Here is an 18,826-nt window from a genome sequence, read left to right on the forward strand (position 1 = left end):
GTGTCTGTCTTAACGATAATAATTCTTTCACTATGTTGGTCATAGTAGCTTACCCACTGCCCTATTTTCTTATTCATTATTAAACCAACTCCTGCATTTCCCCTGTTTGATTTTGAGTTGATAATTCGGTAGTCGCCTGACCAAAAATCCTGTTCTTCCTGCCAACGTACTTCACTTATACCAACTACATCTAACTTTAGTCTATCCATCTCCCTTTTCAGAGTCTCTAATCTACCACAACGATTCAAACTTCTAACATTCCATGCTCCGACTTACAGAATGTCAGTATCCATCTTCGTGATGATCGCTCCCTCTCATGTAGTCCCCATCCAGAGATCCGAATGGGGGACTAGTTTCCCTCCCGAATTTTTCACCCGGGAAGAAGCCATCATCAGTACATCATTCATACAGAGAAAGCTGCATGTCCTCGGGAGTTAGTTACGGCTGTAGTTTCCCGTTGCTTTCAGCCGTGTAGCAGTATCAACACAGCTAAGCCATGTTGAGTATTAGTACAAGGCCATATCAGTCAATCTTCTAGACTGCCGCCCTTGCAACTTCCGAAAGGCTGCTACCCCCCTTTTGATGAATCATTCCTTAGTCTGGTCTCTCAACAGATACCCATCCGATATGGTTGCAACTGCGGCTCGGCTGTCTGCTTCATTGGGACACGCAAGCCTCCCCACCATGGCAAGGTCGCATGGTTCGCAGGTGAGGCACCTCCTACTATTGTTTTTTTTTTTTTTTTTTTTTTTTTTTTTTTTACACCATGAGTAAGGTCCCTCATGAAGTTAAAGTTGTGTCTTCTCCGAATGTGCATCCATCTTTAGTAAGAACTGAGAACTTTGTGAAATCATAGTAGTTTTACCCTTTGAGGACGATGTCTCTTTCCATTACTAGTCATGGAGAATGTTTGTATCTGGAGATTGAACATACTGCCAACTTTGTCTTGTCTACTTTAATTCTCTGAAGTTATCAGAACTTCCATTAAATTAACCCGCCCATCTAGAGGCGGGTTAATAATCGTTGATATTAAAAAACCAATCAAAAGGTGTTTTTTTTTCTAAAACATCTAGTTTATTCTGTCAAACAGCTATATAAGCATCTGATCTTGTGGCACCGTTATTGTGTGTTCTTCAGGTAGAGGTTAGAAGGCATCTCCTCCGGGAGATGAGAGGCAAGGTTTTTGGCATTGTGACTGGAAAAAATCCAAAGAAATGCAGCTCGATTTGTTCTGGGTGATTTCCGACAAAAGAGTAGCGTTACAAAAATGTTGCAATGTTTGGGTTGGGAAGAATTGAGAGAAAGAAGAAGAGCTGCTCGACTAAGTGGTATGTTAGGCATAGATATCAAGGATAATTAAATAAAAAACCACCTATTCAATACTTTCCACGTTTAATGTGGTTATTATCTACATGGAAAGTATTGAATAGGTGGTTTTTTATTTAATTATCCTTGATATCTATGCCTAACGTCATCTTCAATACGGAACAATAATGAGAGTTGTTACTTGTAAGTGGTATGTTCCGAGCTGTCAGCGGAGAGATGGTGTGGAATGACATTAGTAGACGAATAAGTTTGAATGGCGTTTATAAAAGTAGGACAGATCACAATATGAAGATAAAGTTGGAATTCAAGAGGACAAACTGGGGCAAATATTCATTTATAGGAAGGGGAGTTAGGCATTGGAATAACTTACCAAGGGAGATGTTCAATAAATTTCCAATTTCTTTGAAATCATTTAGGAAAAGGCTAGGAAAGCAACAGATAGGGAATCTGTCACCTGGGTGACTGCCCTAAATGCAGATCAGTATTGATTGATTGATTGATTGATTGATTGACATCTTTATAAACAAGTTATGGCAGTCAATTTTATTAAGTGAAACTTCTGTGTGTTAAACTATGGAAAATTTCTGTGTCTCCTCTCTAAAATATTAATTTGGAGTGCTTGTGTGTCCACCTCCTTTTCATTGTTTATTTTAGGCCTTGTAAATGTAACCTTCTTTCTCTTTCTATGGCCAAGTAAGGTGGGCCTCTGAAAATTGCTAGATCACAGGCTATTTCCTCAAATAAAAAAAGCACTTTCTGAGTTTCTGAATTGAATGTAACTTTCAGTATTCGGACATTCACATTTTCATTTCCTCATTGGAAATACTTGAAATGTAAGGAAGCACAAGTGGTTACCTTCATTACACTTCCTCTAAATTTAAGTGGAATGACTAAGTTTTCTAATGTTCTAAATTTCTGCAACTTTTTTTTGCTTTAAATCTGTTTTCTTCTTACTTAGTCACCTGGTAGCATGGGATTAGCCTCTGCGTCATTTGGTTTTCGCCCACTTAGGTTTCTTATGAAAAATATTAATTCAGATTGCTTGTGTGTCCACCTCCTTTTCATTGTTTTCTTTAGGCCTTATAAATGTAACCTTCTTTCTCTTTCTATGGCCAAGTAGGGTGGGCCTCTGAATATTTATATTCTTCTCGCGGGGAACATACATAAGCTCATGAAAGAACTGTTTTATAGTCGTCCACCTTTTCAATACATTTTGTGATTTATTAAAAAAAAATTGAATAGGCATCTTCAACTGCACTGTAGACTAGACATTAGGCTAAATTTAAAATGCTACCGGTACGTAAGATGTTTTATAACATTAAAATAACTGTTACAAGAACAAACTTATTTACATAAAATGAGCGCTTGAGTGCAGTTGGTATTTGTGTTGTGTCATTAAAACTTCATAGTGGGTAAAATAACGTTTTTGTTGGTCGTGTTTTACAGTTAACATCTAAAAGCAGTCAAGTACACTTGTGTATGTATTTCTAACACACCAGAGGGCCTTGAATTAAGATCAGATAAAGGTGTGCTGAGAAGTTTATGGATTTATTAAGAACTAATGCCTCAGTTGTGGTTCTAAGAGCTATCCGTGGTGTGTTTACATGTGATGTCCATGTGGTGATGTTATCTTGTGAATACATTCTGTTACAAGCGATATTAAGTTCATATTTTTATTATATTTATGTGCCCTAAGTGTCAGACATCTTGTTTTCCCACAATCCATCCATAGTAAACACTAGTCAGAGGGGCAATTTATTATTCTTTTCTAAATTCTTTTCTTTTTCTATCACTCTTACTGCCCTAAATGTCGGCCATTTTACACAGCCATGGAAACCACGATGCAGATGGGAACTCTACCCTACATTTTATGCGTTGCCTAGGCCACGGAGCTTAAATTGTTTATTTACACCTTTTGCCCTTACTTAGTCAGCCATCTTTAGAGCGGGGTTTTCGTTGCTACACGTCCGTAGGTTTAACCTCATATTACCCTACACGTCACCCCTGGGTGGTGCTAAGAGAGCAACAACTTTGGCTGCTGGACCCAAAGCTCTTCTTTGTGGATATCCCAGCAATTCAGAGGATTCATCAACTCAATATGAGAAAAATGATTAAAATCGTAAATGGCCCTTTTCAGAGCCCCACTGAAAATCATGATCCTGATCTAAACATTCTGCAGCTCAATATCGAAGGAGGAAGTCAACCAAAAAGTGACCATCTAACAAAAATACTGACTAATCACATGGCTTGGAAACATCAAAGAATGGATTGGAATTCACAGTGTTGAAAGACTTTTCCACCTAGCAAGAGATCGTACTGCATTCGCCACAGTGATCGCCAATGTCAGGGGGACCTGATACGGTACTACGAAGAAGAAGAAGAAGAATAAGAATCACAAGGTGGATATTGTTCTACTGCAGGAGACCCATTGTGAAAACCAGGACCAGCTTTATGCCAGATGTAGGATTCCCGGATACAATCTGCTCAATGCAACGTTTCATAAACAGTACGGAACAGCAACATATGTAAAAAATGATATAGAGGAAGCTGAAATAAAAAAGCAGCCCAAAAAGGTGTAGTAAAAATAATGAAACTAAGAAAATACGGAACAAAATAAGCAAAATTTGTAAAGAATATAAAAGTAATAATCAAGCAAGCATAAGTATTGAGGAGTGTTTAGTAGATTTCAAAGGTTTGTTAGAGGGTAAAGAAACATGGAAAATGAACAAAATCCAGACTGGTATGCTTAGACATGTTGGGGTACACTCTGCCTGCATTAGGCGACCCAATAACAACAGGAGACACTTTGAAAAAAGGTAAAGGGTGGTAAAGCAAGTACTATCAGTGGAATTACTTATGAATTTTGGAACGAGTTAGGTAAAACTGCCAGATGCTGGAAATTATAACTTCTTCTTCTTCTTTTATGACCACATAGGATCACTTTAGTCAGTCCGTCGTTCAGGTCTCTTTGAAGGGATTGTTCGGGCTTTGCGGTCCTCCCAGTACTTCTTCAGACGCTCCGATCTTCGTGCCCTTTCCTCAGTTGAAAATGTGCGTGTTGTTGGTTTGTTTTGTGTAAGGGTAAAGCGGAGGTTTGTATTCTTGAGTTTTGTATTCAATTTTATCTTATTTTTGGTGTCTTCTGTTGTAAGGCCTATTTCCTTCAGATCCTCTCTTACTTCTCTGATCCATTTACATCCTGTTGTGGTATTTTTTGAGACGAGATTGTGTTGTACTAGTTGTTTCAGAAGTCTCGAGTCCTGCATCCTCATGATATGTCCAAAGAATCCCAGTCTCCTCTTACGCATAGTATCTGTAATGGGTTCTAGCTCTTTGTACACGACTTTGTTAGGTATTAACCGCCACTGTCCATCTTTCTGATATTTTTTGTTGATACAGGTTCTTCCAATCCTCCTTTCAATTTTCTGAAGTCTGTCAGTCTTTGATTGTTTATTCAGGTAAAAGAGTGTTTCTGCTGCATATGTAGCTTCCGGTTTTATAACTGTGTTGTAGTGTTTTATTTTTGTATTTATTGATAGACATTTCTTTTTGTAGATATCCCATGTTAATTTTTGTGCTTTAGCTAATCTATTTGTTCTTACTTGGATTGAGATTTTTTCATTTAAGTTATGTGTTATTACTTCTCCAAGATATTTAAACTGAGTTACTATTTTGATTTTATTACCATTTATGGTGACTTCTTTTAGCTGTGTTGGTTTTTGGGGCATAATTTCTGTTTTTTCAAATGATATTTTGAGGCCAATTTTATTTGCAATGTTTTGAAGTTCTGATATCTGGGTTTTTGCTTCTTTTATGTCCACTGCTAGTAATGCTAAATCGTCAGCAAAACCCAGGCAATTTGTTTTGATTTTTCGGCCAATCTTTATTTTGGGGGGACATTTTCTAAACCATTCCCTCATTACCATTTCTAGAGCACAGTTAAATAATAGTGGTGAGAGCCCATCTCCCTGCCGTAGTCCAGTTTTAATTTCAAATGTCTCTGATGTTTCACCCCTAAACTTCACTTTTGACTTGGTATTGGTGAGAGTCAATTTTATCATGTTTATTAATTTGGGGTGTAGTCCAAGGTGTCTTAAAATTTTAAACAGAGATTCTCTATGGATGCAATCATAAGCTTTCTTGAAATCTACAAATGTTATCACCATATCTCTGTTTCTTCTCCTGTTATAGTCCATTATCAACTTAAGACTCATGATCTGATCAGGACAGCTCCTCCAGGGTCTGAAACCTCCTTGATATTCTCCTAGTTCTTTCTCAAGTTGTAAACTTATCCTATTAAGGATGATTATTGAAAATATTTTGTATGTTATATCTAGGAGAGAGATTCCCCTGTAGTTATTAGGGTCGGTTTTGTCCCCTTTTTTGTGCAGAGGATGAATGAGGGCTGTTGTCCAGTGTTCTGGTAGTTCTTCTTTAATCCAGATAGAGACAAGTTGTTGATGGAGGGCAACTTTTGCTGAGTTTCCTGCATATTTCCAGATTTCCGCAAAGGTCTGATCTTCTCCTGGCGCTTTGTAGTTTTTTAATTTATTCAGAGCCTGGTATACTTCCTTTATTGTGGGGGGATTGATGTTTTCTGGTGATGTTTTTATCGGGGTATTGGTGTCCAAATGAAGGAGTTCTGTAGGTTCCTCACAATTTAAAAGCTTGTTGAAATGTTTAGCCAGAATTTCTGCATTGTCTTTATTGTTATGGGCCAGCTTACCATCTTCATCCTTCATCAGTAGGGTCGGGGGTTCATATTTTTGGAGCTGCTTTCTGAAGGTTTTGTAGTAGTCCCTTGATTTAGTTTTACTGAACTGTTCTTCAATTAACTGCAGGGTGTCCTTATGATGTTGTCTTTTTATTCTTCTTAAGACTTGGGTAGTTTCTTTTCTCTGTTTTACTAGCTTTTGATAGGATATTTCTGTCTTTTGGGACTGATGTAATAGCCATGCCTGATGTCTTTTCTCCACTGTTTCATCACATTCACTGTTCCACCATTGGTGTTTTTTACGTGGTTTAATTGGAGCTAGGTCTTCTGCAATTTGTTTAAGGTTGTGTACTAAGTCTTCAAGTTTGTCTGTGATTTTTATTTTTTCAGTTGCTTTCTGGTAATTTTTGTTGTTGATTAGCTGGGTAGGATCTATTTTTCTTTTAGTTTTAAGGGCTTGCTTTTGTTGTCTCCTCTGGGGAGTGAGTTTAATTTTAATTTTAACTACGTAGTGATCTGAACCTGTGTCTATTCCTCGGAGGACTTTGACATTATAGATCTCTTTGTGGTGGTATTTGTCCATGCAGACGTGGTCCAGTTGCCATTCTCCTTTAGTGTAGTCAGGGTGTTTCCATGTTTTGAGTTTTTGAGGTTTCCTCTTAAAACATGTAGATTTTGAGATTAAATTATGGTTTCTACACAGGTCAACTAGTCTCTCTCCATTTTTATTTGTTTTCTTGTGTGCTGGCCATTTTCTATAACTATAATATTCAACAACATCTTTGATGGTAGAAAAATTCCAAGTTCTTGGCAAGTATATCCAGTATACAAAAGGAAAGGGGAGAGATCTAATACCAACAACTATAGGGGTATTACCTTACTGGATACACTCAGTAAGATTTATACCGGGATTCTGGCAAAAAGAATAATGAAATGGGCAGAAAATTTCTGTATACTCTCAGAGTACCTGTTGAGATTTAGGAAAGGAGTGAGAAATACAGATAATATATTTATAATTAAAACAACAATAGACAAATATTTAAAGAGAAAAGGTGGGAGATTATGCATTGCAGTGATAGTTCTCTAAAAAGCTCTAGATTCTGTGAGCAGGTGGGCTGTTGTTGCAAAGATGGCTAGGATAGGGTTGTTAAATAAAATGATCAGGGCCATAGAAGAATTATAACTTACACAGAGGTGATATGCACAATTAAAGTAAAGGAAGACTTGGCAGTAGGAGAGATACACTCAAATATTGGTCTTAAGCAGGAATGTAAATTATCACCAATGTTGTTCATACTTTTCATTAATGATGTATTAGATAATCAAAGGAAGTTGGATAGAACATGCCTATGTATGAATAGTAAAGAAATTCCTTGCCTAGTTTTTGTGGACGACATCCTATTGCTCTCTCTAACATCAGTTGGTATGCAAAACAGTCTTTAAAAATTGCTGAATATTTCAGAATATGGAATCTTGAAAACAAATACTAATAAAACAAAAGTAATGATATGTAAAAGAGGGAAATAAATTAAAGAAGAGAATTGGAAGTTGTCAATAAAATAGAATATCTAGGAATTATAATGACATCGAATGGGAAGTGAAATGAGCAAATAAGACATGCTAATATGAAAGGGTTGGGCACTCTATCCAGCCCAAGGTGTTTAGAGAGAAAGATGCTGAGTACTGAATAGAAGTTACATAAAAAAAATTTAAATGCGCTAGTGATTTCAAGAGCATTGTATGGGGCAGAAATATGGGGCACTGAAGTAGAGAGAAAAAATTAGATGTACCCAGTAATAAATTTAGCAAAATAATTATGGGGCTTCGAGATTGCATGGTCAATTGTGGAGTTTTTTTTTTTTTTTTTTGCTAGGGGCTTTACGTTGCACCGACACAGATAGGTCTTATGGCGACGATGGGATGGGAAAGGCCTAGGAGTTGGAAGGAAGCGGCCGTGGCCTTAATTAAGGTACAGCCCCAGCATTTGCCTGGTGTGAAAATGGGAAACCACGGAAAACCATCTTCAGGGCTGCCGATAGTGGGATTCGAACCTACTATCTCCCGGATGCAAGCTCACAGCCGCAATTGTGGAGTTAGAAGACTATGTGAGAATATAAGCATTCAAGCAGATGTAGCTAGGAAAGTAATAAAATATTGGTTAAGATTAAGAAGGGGAAAGGGGAGAAAAGTACCGAATTTACCATACAAACAACAGATGGAGCACTTAAAGGATGATTACTGGCTAACGAAAGTGAAAAGGATGCTCGACAGAATAGGAATGTGAAGGTACTTGGGTAACGAGATTCAGTATAAAGATACCGATAATAAATTCAGTAAGAAGGTAATGGTCAGAATGAAAGATATTGAGAAACAGATGATTATGGCAGAATGTGAAACGAAAATGACACTGCTGTAATTTTGTAAAATTATACACAATATGGCAATAAGTAGAGAAAAAAGCTTCCTTACAGAGAAGTGAGAGGAATGGTATGGTGGCTAATGAGAATTTAGAGAGAGAGAGGGAGAGAGAGAGAGACACCCACACACCCACACCCACCCACCCACACACACACACACACACACACACACACACACACACACACACACACACACACACACACACACACACAAAATCAGTGTTTGCTCTGTGAAGAAGAAATAGAAGAAACACCACGCATCTCTTAAGAGTTTGTAGGGCAACCAGGCCCCGATTTACAAATGGGCAGACTGTGCAGCGGCGGCCGGCAGATCGAATAATTATAGTCTGCGTGAATTACGTCTTAAATTCGTTACACTCAAATTACTTTTATATTCCTCAAATTATTCCAATTATTTTATTAGACTATATAAAACACTTTAAACTATTCTAACTTTAAAACCTGAATTTAATATATATATTTAAATTTTATGAAGAAAACGTGTCTTATTTTAAAAGTTATTTACTTACATACAAACTATCAAACTGAACCAACGGCTTTTAAAATAAATAAACCAGCCTCATTCTTATTTGGCTGTTATCATTATTTGGCTTGATAAGTTTAATTATGAGAACTGTATTTGCATAATGCGCTGTTTTAAAACTCATAAAATGCCTTTGCTGGCGAGATTTAGTGTTTACAGTGCACTATGTCTTCTGGTATGGGCTATATCAAATTTGTTACTTTCATTGACCTGTCTCAGTCTCATCCTTGGCTTTGACAATATGAAAGTGACTGAGGTATGAATGATGCTAGTAATACCATTCCTTATGCAGCCAGTTCCTGTTATGAATGGTGTGAAAATATCGCTCATAGGGTCGGTTGGTGCATACATTTCAGTGGGCTTGGCAGACTGATATGTAATAGCAACGGCTGGCTCGGTGAGGAAAGCAACGGGAAACTACCTCACTCCTCATTTCCCTAGTACGCCTCTTCAGTGACGCCTAGGCTATTTATGACAGCTGTTGGCGGAGCTGCAGAGGATCAAACCGGCCTTCGGGCTGAATACCCAACATACAACATACAATCTTGAAAACTGTACTATTTAATTTGTAAACAATTATTTTTTAGAGGAACAGGAAAATGAGCAGAGGGGCGGGCAGCTAAATATTGTTTGCCCAGGGCGCTAACTACTTGAAATCGGGGCCTGAGGGCAACCGAAACACTGAGAGTAAAATATCTGGGAAGTGAATATAAAATAAAAATAGAAAGAGAGAGAGAATTCTATACAATTTCTAAAATATTAAATAAAGAGTGGATTACACCAGGAAGAATAGCAAAACATTTTTGTATTTTAAAAAAACATGTGGGGAAATCAAATTAAAAATATCAAAACAAATACAAACAATAGCAATGAAGGATAAGATGGATAAGGGGCCTGTGTATCCTAGAATAATGAATATAATTACTACTAGGTTAAATAAATCAAATTAGTAATATATAAATTGTTATATTGTCGTGTCATGATATTCTATTCATAATTTCAGCCGTTAATTAAGGCATGTTGTTAATGGTAGGATAGGGCCTACTCCAAAAAAAGACTTGTGGCACAAAAGTAAGCATTAAATAAGCTAAAGAAAGATACATGTTGTCCAGTGGCTCCTTTTCGATAGTTGGTTTAGGGAACGTCAAGCCTTAAGCGTTTTGAGCTGCAGCCAATAGCCAACGGAGAAGCCTGCTGTGTTTTCAAGGTTGCTTCACAAGTTACTGCCCTGGCCTCTGCCACTGCCAATACTCAACAGCTGATCAATTGAGCTGGTAGCCTTAGGTTCAGCAAACTGAAGTCCAGCTTTGAGGCTAAATGGATAGAATGCTTGCCTTTGGTCCGATGGCCGCGGTTCAATTTTCAGAATCAACCCCCTCATATTGTTCCCCCTGGCTTGGGGACTGGGTGTTTATGATGTCTTCGCCATTCATATTATCCTCATTAGGTCACCACCAAGCCTATACAGATGCCATGCACTATTATTATTATTATTATTATTATTATTATTATTATTACTAACATCATCATAATAGTTAAATAACAATGTTGAATTTTACAGCGGTTGTACCCATCGTTCACTGGTTAATTATCTTCCTCAGAAGATCAGTGGTGTGTCCGACCCATGATCACGGGTTCGATTCCAACCAACAAAAGAGAACACTAAACCTGAAAGACTGCATTTCATTTTAGCAGGTCTACCTGTAAAAATAAAACTACCTATATTACTCCTAGAACCGCAGGCCTGCAGTGTCTTCCTGCAAGGAGTGAAATACCAGCACTCCGTTATCTATATAATTAAGTCAGGAGGATTAGGTGAGGAAGTATATACGATGATTAAGGCATGGTTGACAGTTAGCAGTGGCGATCTGATAACCGAATCCTAGCACACCTATCCCCCTCCCGTTCCCCACGCCTGTAGGCATACAGCAGCAAGCCGCGTGAGGCGAGTCGAGGGGAGCGGGACTAGAGTCTGGGCTGCAATATCAGTCTCCGACGCCTTGTTCTCAGAAATACGTACGATGTCTTTTCTCATTGCTTTCACGGTTTGCAAATGGAACAATGTGTCAGATGCTTACAATATAATGTGCTTTAGATTTCCATTGCTCGCATTTGAAGTTTGGGCTTCACTGATAGTCTTGGTAGCCCTCAGTATACGCCACTGATGTTGTCCTAGAAAATATGTGTGTCGTCTTCATCATCATGATGCGCAGGTCGCCTACGGGTGTCAATTCAAAAGACTTGCACCTGGCAAGCCAAACTTGGACTCGAATATTCCCGGTACTAAAAGCCATACGCCTTTTAATTTTCAATTATAAGAGGAAAATGTAACTCTTAATGAACTGTAGTAAAGGAATGCTCTCTCCCTAGTTTCAGGGGATCCTGAACTAGGGGATGGGAGTATTCTATTCTGTTCTAAATAAGAACTTTATTGCAGCCAATGATCAAAATATTACATCCTAATAATAATTTCCTATAATTTTTCATTTAAGTTTGTCAATCTTTGCAGAACTGTGTAAGATCTAATTGCTGTTTGCACGATAACTCATGATAGCGGTCACATTTTTGCACGTAGTTTGCATTTGCATTTTTTTTCCCAGTTCGCGATACCTATCTTTGTTCTGTATACGCGGTAGCGAAAACCATGAATACGGTTGACCAATAAAAAAGAGATATTAATATTACATTTCAACATTAATGTTTAAATAGTTGACTATACTATTTTAAGTGGGTCATTGGCGGTTCCACAGTGTGGTTTGGATCATGAAATTGACAGGGGTTTTGTTCTAGAATTAAAGTTTGCCAAAGATGGTACTGTTTTTAGGTCTGTAGAAAAGTTACTTTAATTGTAGAATATGCAATGTTGTTTTTCTCCTACTTTAGAGGAGCGAACATTGTACAAAGCTATGTACAATATTCGTTCTTAATAACTTGTCGTGTTTTGCGAAAAAGATGAGAGAGTATTTGAATATAAAACGTAATTTTGCTGTTTTTTTTTCTTGTTGAATTATTTTTACTGGTTACTCTTCACTATTTCCTAGAGGTTAAAGGGTTCGTAACATATTTTTGAAACCAATGCCAGAAGAAAATCAGAGCATACAAGAACAAGTGAAAGTTACGACAGACCGCGTTCTAATGCTGTAGTCAATTTTTGGTAGACGGGATGGTGACAGCCAATCATTACCCGAGTTACCGTGGCGCGTTCAAGAATTTTAAAGTCAAAGCACAGAAAGCACCCACCCTCCCGCGATTTCTTGGTGTCAGAGAACGGAAGCTCCCTGTTATAGGACTGTAGACGCCATTCTTTTAACAGGTGTAGTGTAGGTATTTGGCGTTATTATTTAATGCGTCAGGTGGTGAGTATTCTTATTTGTCCTCTCCTAATTGGAATTGTAAAGTAAAACGTATGGATAATGTTAATCATGTCAGTTGGGATTATTAGGCGAACAGATAATAATCAGTATGCTGTTAAATGATATATTTTGGTGAGGTTGTCAGCAATTCATGAACAAAGGTTTGTTTGCACGTGGGTAATGTAATTTACGTTTGTATAGCAATAGCATTTCAGTCATGTTGCCATGGTGTCTTGAATTTCTGGTCACCGATTGCTGGAAGGGTTATATTACTATATTAATGAAGTTTTGACTTACGCGTGTCAGGTTACGTTTGCTTTGATTTGCGTAGGTGGTTTTTCCGTTTTGGTGAACTATTCGTACTTTTTATATTTGTATGTTTTTTTCTACCGATTGGGAGAATCGGCCTATATAGCAAATTGCTTTGTGAAGAGTGGGTGTACTTGGTAATTTTTGTTGTTTTGTAAGACTTGGTTTGAGTGGGGGTGAGAGCGTTAGTAGTCTTCATTGTTTCCTTTTTATGGGTTATGCGGTTTACTCTGTTATTGTCATTTTATTGATTTTTACAGCAAAGTTTAATTTTTAATGGTGAAGTTGATTGATCGAAATACTAGGTTGTATTAAGGTATCTTCTGTAGTAAAACCACGGACTACCGGGCGAGTTGGCCGTGCGGTTAGGGGCGTGCAACTGTGAGGTCGCATCCGGGAGACAGTGGATTCGAACCCCACTGTCGGTAGCCCTGAAGATGGTTTTACGTGCTTTCCCATTTTCACACCAAGCAAATGATGGGACTGTACCGTAAGGCCACGGCCGTTTCCTTCCCATTCCTAGGCCTTCCATGTCTCATCGCCGCTATAAGACCTATCTTGGTCGGTGCGACGTAAGGCATATAGCAGCAGCAAACCCCGGACTGAGTCGTCCTGTCGGCGAAAACCTCTGTGGTAGTGCGACGTTGAAAAAACTAAGGAAAAAATAAAGTTATGTAATCACTCTATTGAGTATTTAGTTTCCTGCTGTAGTCCATTTGCAGTTTAAATGTGCACTGATTAACATGTTTGTGCTGATTCATGTATGACATGTCCTATTTATAGACATATCCACTTTCACTGACTGACAGTTTCTCTTTTGACACTTTTAAGTTGCCATCAAGTTTGGAATTAACTTGCGATTTTGAGTTGTAACCTGGTCATTGACAGTTTCTTTTTTCAAGACTGGGCCTTGAACCGAGTCTCTTAAGCGATAGGACAGATAGTTTTATCATGTTCTACTGTATCCATTACATTGTAGTATTAGGAAACAGAAGTAACATAATGAGGCCCAGTTTATTCTTTTTCAGTTAAAAGAACACTAACATGCTGTTTGATAGATAGATAGATAATGCCTTTATTGGTGGCGAATTTAGGGCTCAAGGCCCTCTCTTACACTTAACCACTGTGATGAGTATACATATACATAACTTATAATTTCAAATACAAATAAAACAAATAATACTAATAGCAATAATAATAATGACAGAATCCTTAATTTTGAAATATACAAAATAACGTACACTTAAATTATGTAACTGCAGTAATCCATTCATCTCTTTCATTCCTTCATTCACTCAACAATTATCCAGCAAGTCAGTGGGATCTACCCAGCAAATGCTTCCGGCAAGCCACTTTAAACTTGCGATGAGAAGGATTTTCTCTAATGTTCGCAGGTAGCGAATTCCATGACCTAGACACAGAGATTATGAAGGAGCGGTTGTACACAGCAGTGCGGTTTACGGGTATGGCAAGAGAGGAGCCAGATCTTGTATTGAGTTCATGATAGGGCGAGAGGCAAGAAAAAGATGAAGACAGATAGTCGGGAGTATTAGTGGAAAGTACTTTGTGCAGAAGTGATAGCATGTGAAGTTCACGGCGCTGGTGCACTCGAAGCCACGACAGCTCCTTATAATAAGGTGATATATGAGCATCATATCGCAGATCAAAGATATATCTTATGCAGCTGTTCAGGCTCCGGTCCAGTTTCTTGTTACTGTCGCAGGTTATTCCAGTCAACACAGTGTCACAGTAGTCAGACATAGGTAGTATAAGAGAGCGAATTATTTGTCGAACAGAGAATACAATAGCGAACCGTTTCAGGGGATATAAGCATTTATGTACTTTATTACATGTGCTTATCACCTGTTGAGTCCAGTTTAGAGTCTGTCATGATAATTCCTAAGTTGGTCACTGGGGTAGGATATGATTTTATTGTTTAAAATTATTGGGGAGATGTTCTGTTTGAGGGAATAAAGGTTTTTACTGGTACCGATAATAATAACTTGAGTCTTATTTGGATTCATTAATAAACTGTTTTCATTTACATAGTCACTAAGATGTTGAAGGTCAGAATTTATTTTAGTAACTGCAGTATCAATAACTCTCGGTTTTGAATGATAGTAAATCGGTAAGTCACCCACGTACACTTGCAATTTGCAGAATTTAAGAGCTTTTGATATATCATTAATTTGGATGATAAATAGCAGTGGTCTGAGAACCGAGCCCTGAGGGACACCAAGGGTCTTCCTTGGCCATCCTGAACTCAAATTTCCAACTGTTGCACGTTGCCGGCGATTTTCAAGGTAAGATGAAAAGAAAACAAGTGGGTCCGGTACACAAGCCGGCTATCTCCAGTTCGGGTCTCAGAAATTTTTTAACCTAAAGGACGAATTCTAGTATGTCCAAAAAAGGAACTGAGATGCGAAAATTAAGAGTATTTGCAATTTGTACGTAATTATTAAATGCCAATATGTGCCAAGCGCTACGGCTCTCTTGCCAGGGTAGCCATGTTGATGACATAGTTCATCCCATCAACCTCTGGAAGGTCAGCCATGATGAAACTGACGTCACGAGGCAACATCTGACATTTAAATGACACACTATTAAAATTCAGCTCTCGAAGTTTCTGCAGTTGTAACTGAGGATTAACAGTGTCGAAGGCACTACTGAGATCTAATAATGTCAGTACAGTAACGTCCCGTTGGTCCATTGCATGTCTGATATCATTTGTCACTCGTAGTAAAGCTGTCGCAGTGCTATGTCCTTTCCTGAAGCCGGAATGAAAGGGATTAAGGAGGGAATGCTTGGTAAGGTATTCAGTAACTTGTGTATGAACTAGACATACAAGCACCTTGGATAAGGGTGGTAGAATGGATACTGGACGATAATCTGAAGGAGAATCTAACTTGGAGTTCTTCGGGATGGGTCTAATTAGTGCATCTTTCCAAACGTCGGGGAAAACTCAGTTTGTCAGGCAGTAGTTGAATATGAATTAGTATGATAGAACAGCTCCTAAGATATCCTTAATAAGTGATATAGGAATGTCGTCATTACTTGTGGCATTAGATGTTATAGCGTATATCACACTTTTCACTTCATTCGAGCTGACATTTCTAAAAGAGAATTGTTCATACACAGGGTAGTGAATTTTCTGGGAAGGAGGTAGAGGCTATTCTTGGCAGTGCAAAATGATCATTTAAAACCTCTAGCGATATGCTTGGTACATGTTGCTCTATGGCTTTACCTATACCTAACATGCGTAATTTACTCCATTTTTGTCTCGGGCTGTTATTGTTCATCAGTTCCTGAAAGTATTTATATTTAGCATTCCTAATTAACTGCTTGGTTCTGTTTCTCAGAATCTTGTATTGCTGGAAATCATCTGTGTCATGCGTCTATGTGTATTGTCTGTACAGTTTGTCACGACTGGCCATAGCAGATCTTATCTTGGCCGTTAGCCACGCGGAAGGATGGCGGGTGATCCTTACCTGTTTCTTTGGTGCGTGCTTGTCAAATATTTCCAGTACCAGTGAATTGAATTTGTTTACTTTAGAGTTAATGTTCTGAAAATTACGTATACTATCCCAAGGCAAGTTACCTGCATCGTAGCGTAGTTTATTCCGGTCCGTATGCCATAAGTCCCATATTGTAATGTAGCGTGGTTTGTACTTCGGTATTCGTGTAGAATAACACACGTACAATAGGTCATGTGAAGAGATGCCAGGAGCAGCGATCTGTCCGTGCTTATAGTGCTATTAAAACAATGTGCCTGTTCTGACAGCTCTCAGCGTGGTAGTAGGGGGTGGCAGTTACTATGGCAACCAGTACACGCCTCCCGTTTCAGCCAATCCCAGCTCGGCATGCACTCTCCCTTTTCCTACCCCCGCTGTCCCTTTTCCTACCCCCGCTGTCTGAAAGCTTCGTGAGGCGGTCGGTCCGAGTTCCACGTTGCCAATATAGTATACCGTAGCACATGTGGCTGGGCTAACAATGTCTACTTTGAGAGATATCATTGTCTGTATAGTGTTTTTTAAATCAACTAAATATTATAGTGCTATTGTGTTCGTGTTAATAAGTGTATCATTATCGAGGCTGGCATTCTAGTGTAGTGTAAATTATAGTGAACTCAAAATGTTGCAACCCTTTCAGAGCGCCGCTAAACAACGAGGGCGACCTAGAATGCATTCACCTAGAAAAAAAGGCAAGCGTAATGGGGAGGCATGGCTTCGCTATTCGTGGTCAAGCTCGCGATATGGTATGTGCCTTACGGGAATATTTTGAGGCTGAAGGGAAAAATGGAGGCACACTGATAGACGTTAACAAAGTTGTAGAAAGAACAGCAGCAGCTTTAAAATTTCTCAAGCTACAGTAATTAGAATAGGGAAAGAAAAAGAAAAGAAAGAAAAGGAGCCTTGGGAAGAAGGGGAAAGAGAGGGAGTGGATGTAATTGGACCATCACGACAGGTTATCAACACCGGCCAAAACCCGACTCATTAAAGCCTATGAGGAAGGGGAATGAGGAGTTTGTCTTACGATATTTGAGCTGATAAAATTACTGCTGAGCCATCTTGGAATAATAGCAATGATATTTAACGTTTTTCTAATTCTTTCATGATCGCCGTTAATGGATATTATTTTCCGCAGAGCCTAGCGCAGAACGAGAGCTGTTGACTGATGTAGTAACTCCTGCCGGATCATGTGGCAACACAGCACTCCCACTCCTTTGTTCGGCGCCACGTGCTCCGAACTGTCAGAACACGCACATTGTTTTAATAGCACTATAATTACTTTTTGAGGTTGATTTGTCACAAGATCAATTAAGGTATGACTTGTGTGGTCAGAGCACTGCCTGCTCGATCTGCATCCGATGGCTGCTTAAACTGCCTGCTCATTCCATACTCAAACGTGTAACATGCCTTACAATCTGCCGCTAGATGGCAGCACCAAACGAACCCATTTACCGTGTGAATACAACTAGATAAGCATACCAGCAAAATTTAAAATCTGAAAGTAAGAGAAATATTAAAGAATTTTACGTATAAAGTGGTGCTCTAGAGAGTTATAGCTTCAGCACTTTTCGAGAAAGAGGTTTCGATGAACAAAAAAACCTGGAATCTTTGTCTGTATGGTACTTCCCTACATTACTAAGTAGAGGTTTCACGACTTTGGCCACCACAGTTTCTGACACAAGTTCCTGGTGCTTATTGTTACTAAAACACTTTAAAAACTTACAGTGGCACAAAGAAGGTAGAACATAGTTTTTTATAGTCTGGAGCAGACTTGCAGATTTCTTGCAGTACGGTAGAGCCGCCTCAACAAATTTCTGAAGCCTCATAATTAGGCCAATAAATTGTTGCTAGGGCTAGCGCAGCTATCAATGGGGATGAATTAAATGAGGTAGAAACGTTATTCAAGCACGTGCGCATTCTGTTTTTTCTTCGATTACACGCACTAAATAACCACACACTAATCCCTGGTAAGCAGTTTCCGAAGTGATACACACTGACTCAGGGGGCTCACGAAAATCTTCCAGTAAATCAAGTACATACTCAGGGAATAATAATAATAGACGGCCTATTAGGCGACTTTGCATATCTGTGAAGATGAAAGCCCTACCTAGGATGATTTCTAATGCTGAAGATGCCACACACACCCCAGCCCCCGAGCCACTGGAATTAACCAATTAACTAAATAGGCCCTACTTGCGTAAATAATAATAGTAATAAAAAGAGCAGTATATTGACACGATTTTATACTGCTAGCAAAAGACTGTTAATGGAATCTTAATCTGCTTACTCTCCAGGGTTGGCTTTTCCCTCGGACTCAGCGAAAGATCCCACCTCTACCGCCTCATGGGCAGTGTCCTGGAGCTTCAGACTCTGGGTCGGGGGGATGAAACTGGGGAGGATGACCAGTACCTCGCCCAGGTGGCCTCACCTGCTATGCTGAACAGGGGCCTTGGAAGGGATAGACAAGGAAGGGTGAAGGAAGCTCCCGGCATTTGCCTGGAGGAGAAGTGGGAAACCACGGAAAACCACTTCCAGGATGGCTGAGGTGGGAATTGAACCCACCTCTACTCAGTTGACCTCCCGTTCCAGCCCTCGTACCACTTTTCAAATTTCGTAGCAGAGTTGGGAATCGAACCCGGGCCTCCGGCGTTAGC

At 39.0% G+C, this 18,826-nt stretch overlaps 1 protein-coding gene across 2 annotated transcripts in view; it reads left to right on the forward strand.

Moving 5' to 3' along the window:
• Positions 1-12,253: 12,253 nt before the first annotated feature.
• aub (aubergine) overlaps positions 12,254-18,826 on the forward strand; it is a 322,859-nt gene continuing 316,286 nt past the window's right edge. Inside the window, exon 1 of one of the 2 annotated variants that reach the window (XM_067147583.2) lies at positions 12,254-12,357. The gene's annotated coding sequence lies outside the window, so the exon portion shown is untranslated. Of the gene's footprint in view, positions 12,358-12,595; positions 12,682-18,826 lie in introns of those variants that run through there. The other variant, XM_067147584.2, reaches the window with a different exon arrangement.

Source organism: Anabrus simplex, chromosome 5 (assembly GCF_040414725.1).
Source record: "Anabrus simplex isolate iqAnaSimp1 chromosome 5, ASM4041472v1, whole genome shotgun sequence".
Lineage (NCBI taxonomy): Eukaryota > Metazoa > Arthropoda > Insecta > Orthoptera > Tettigoniidae > Anabrus > Anabrus simplex.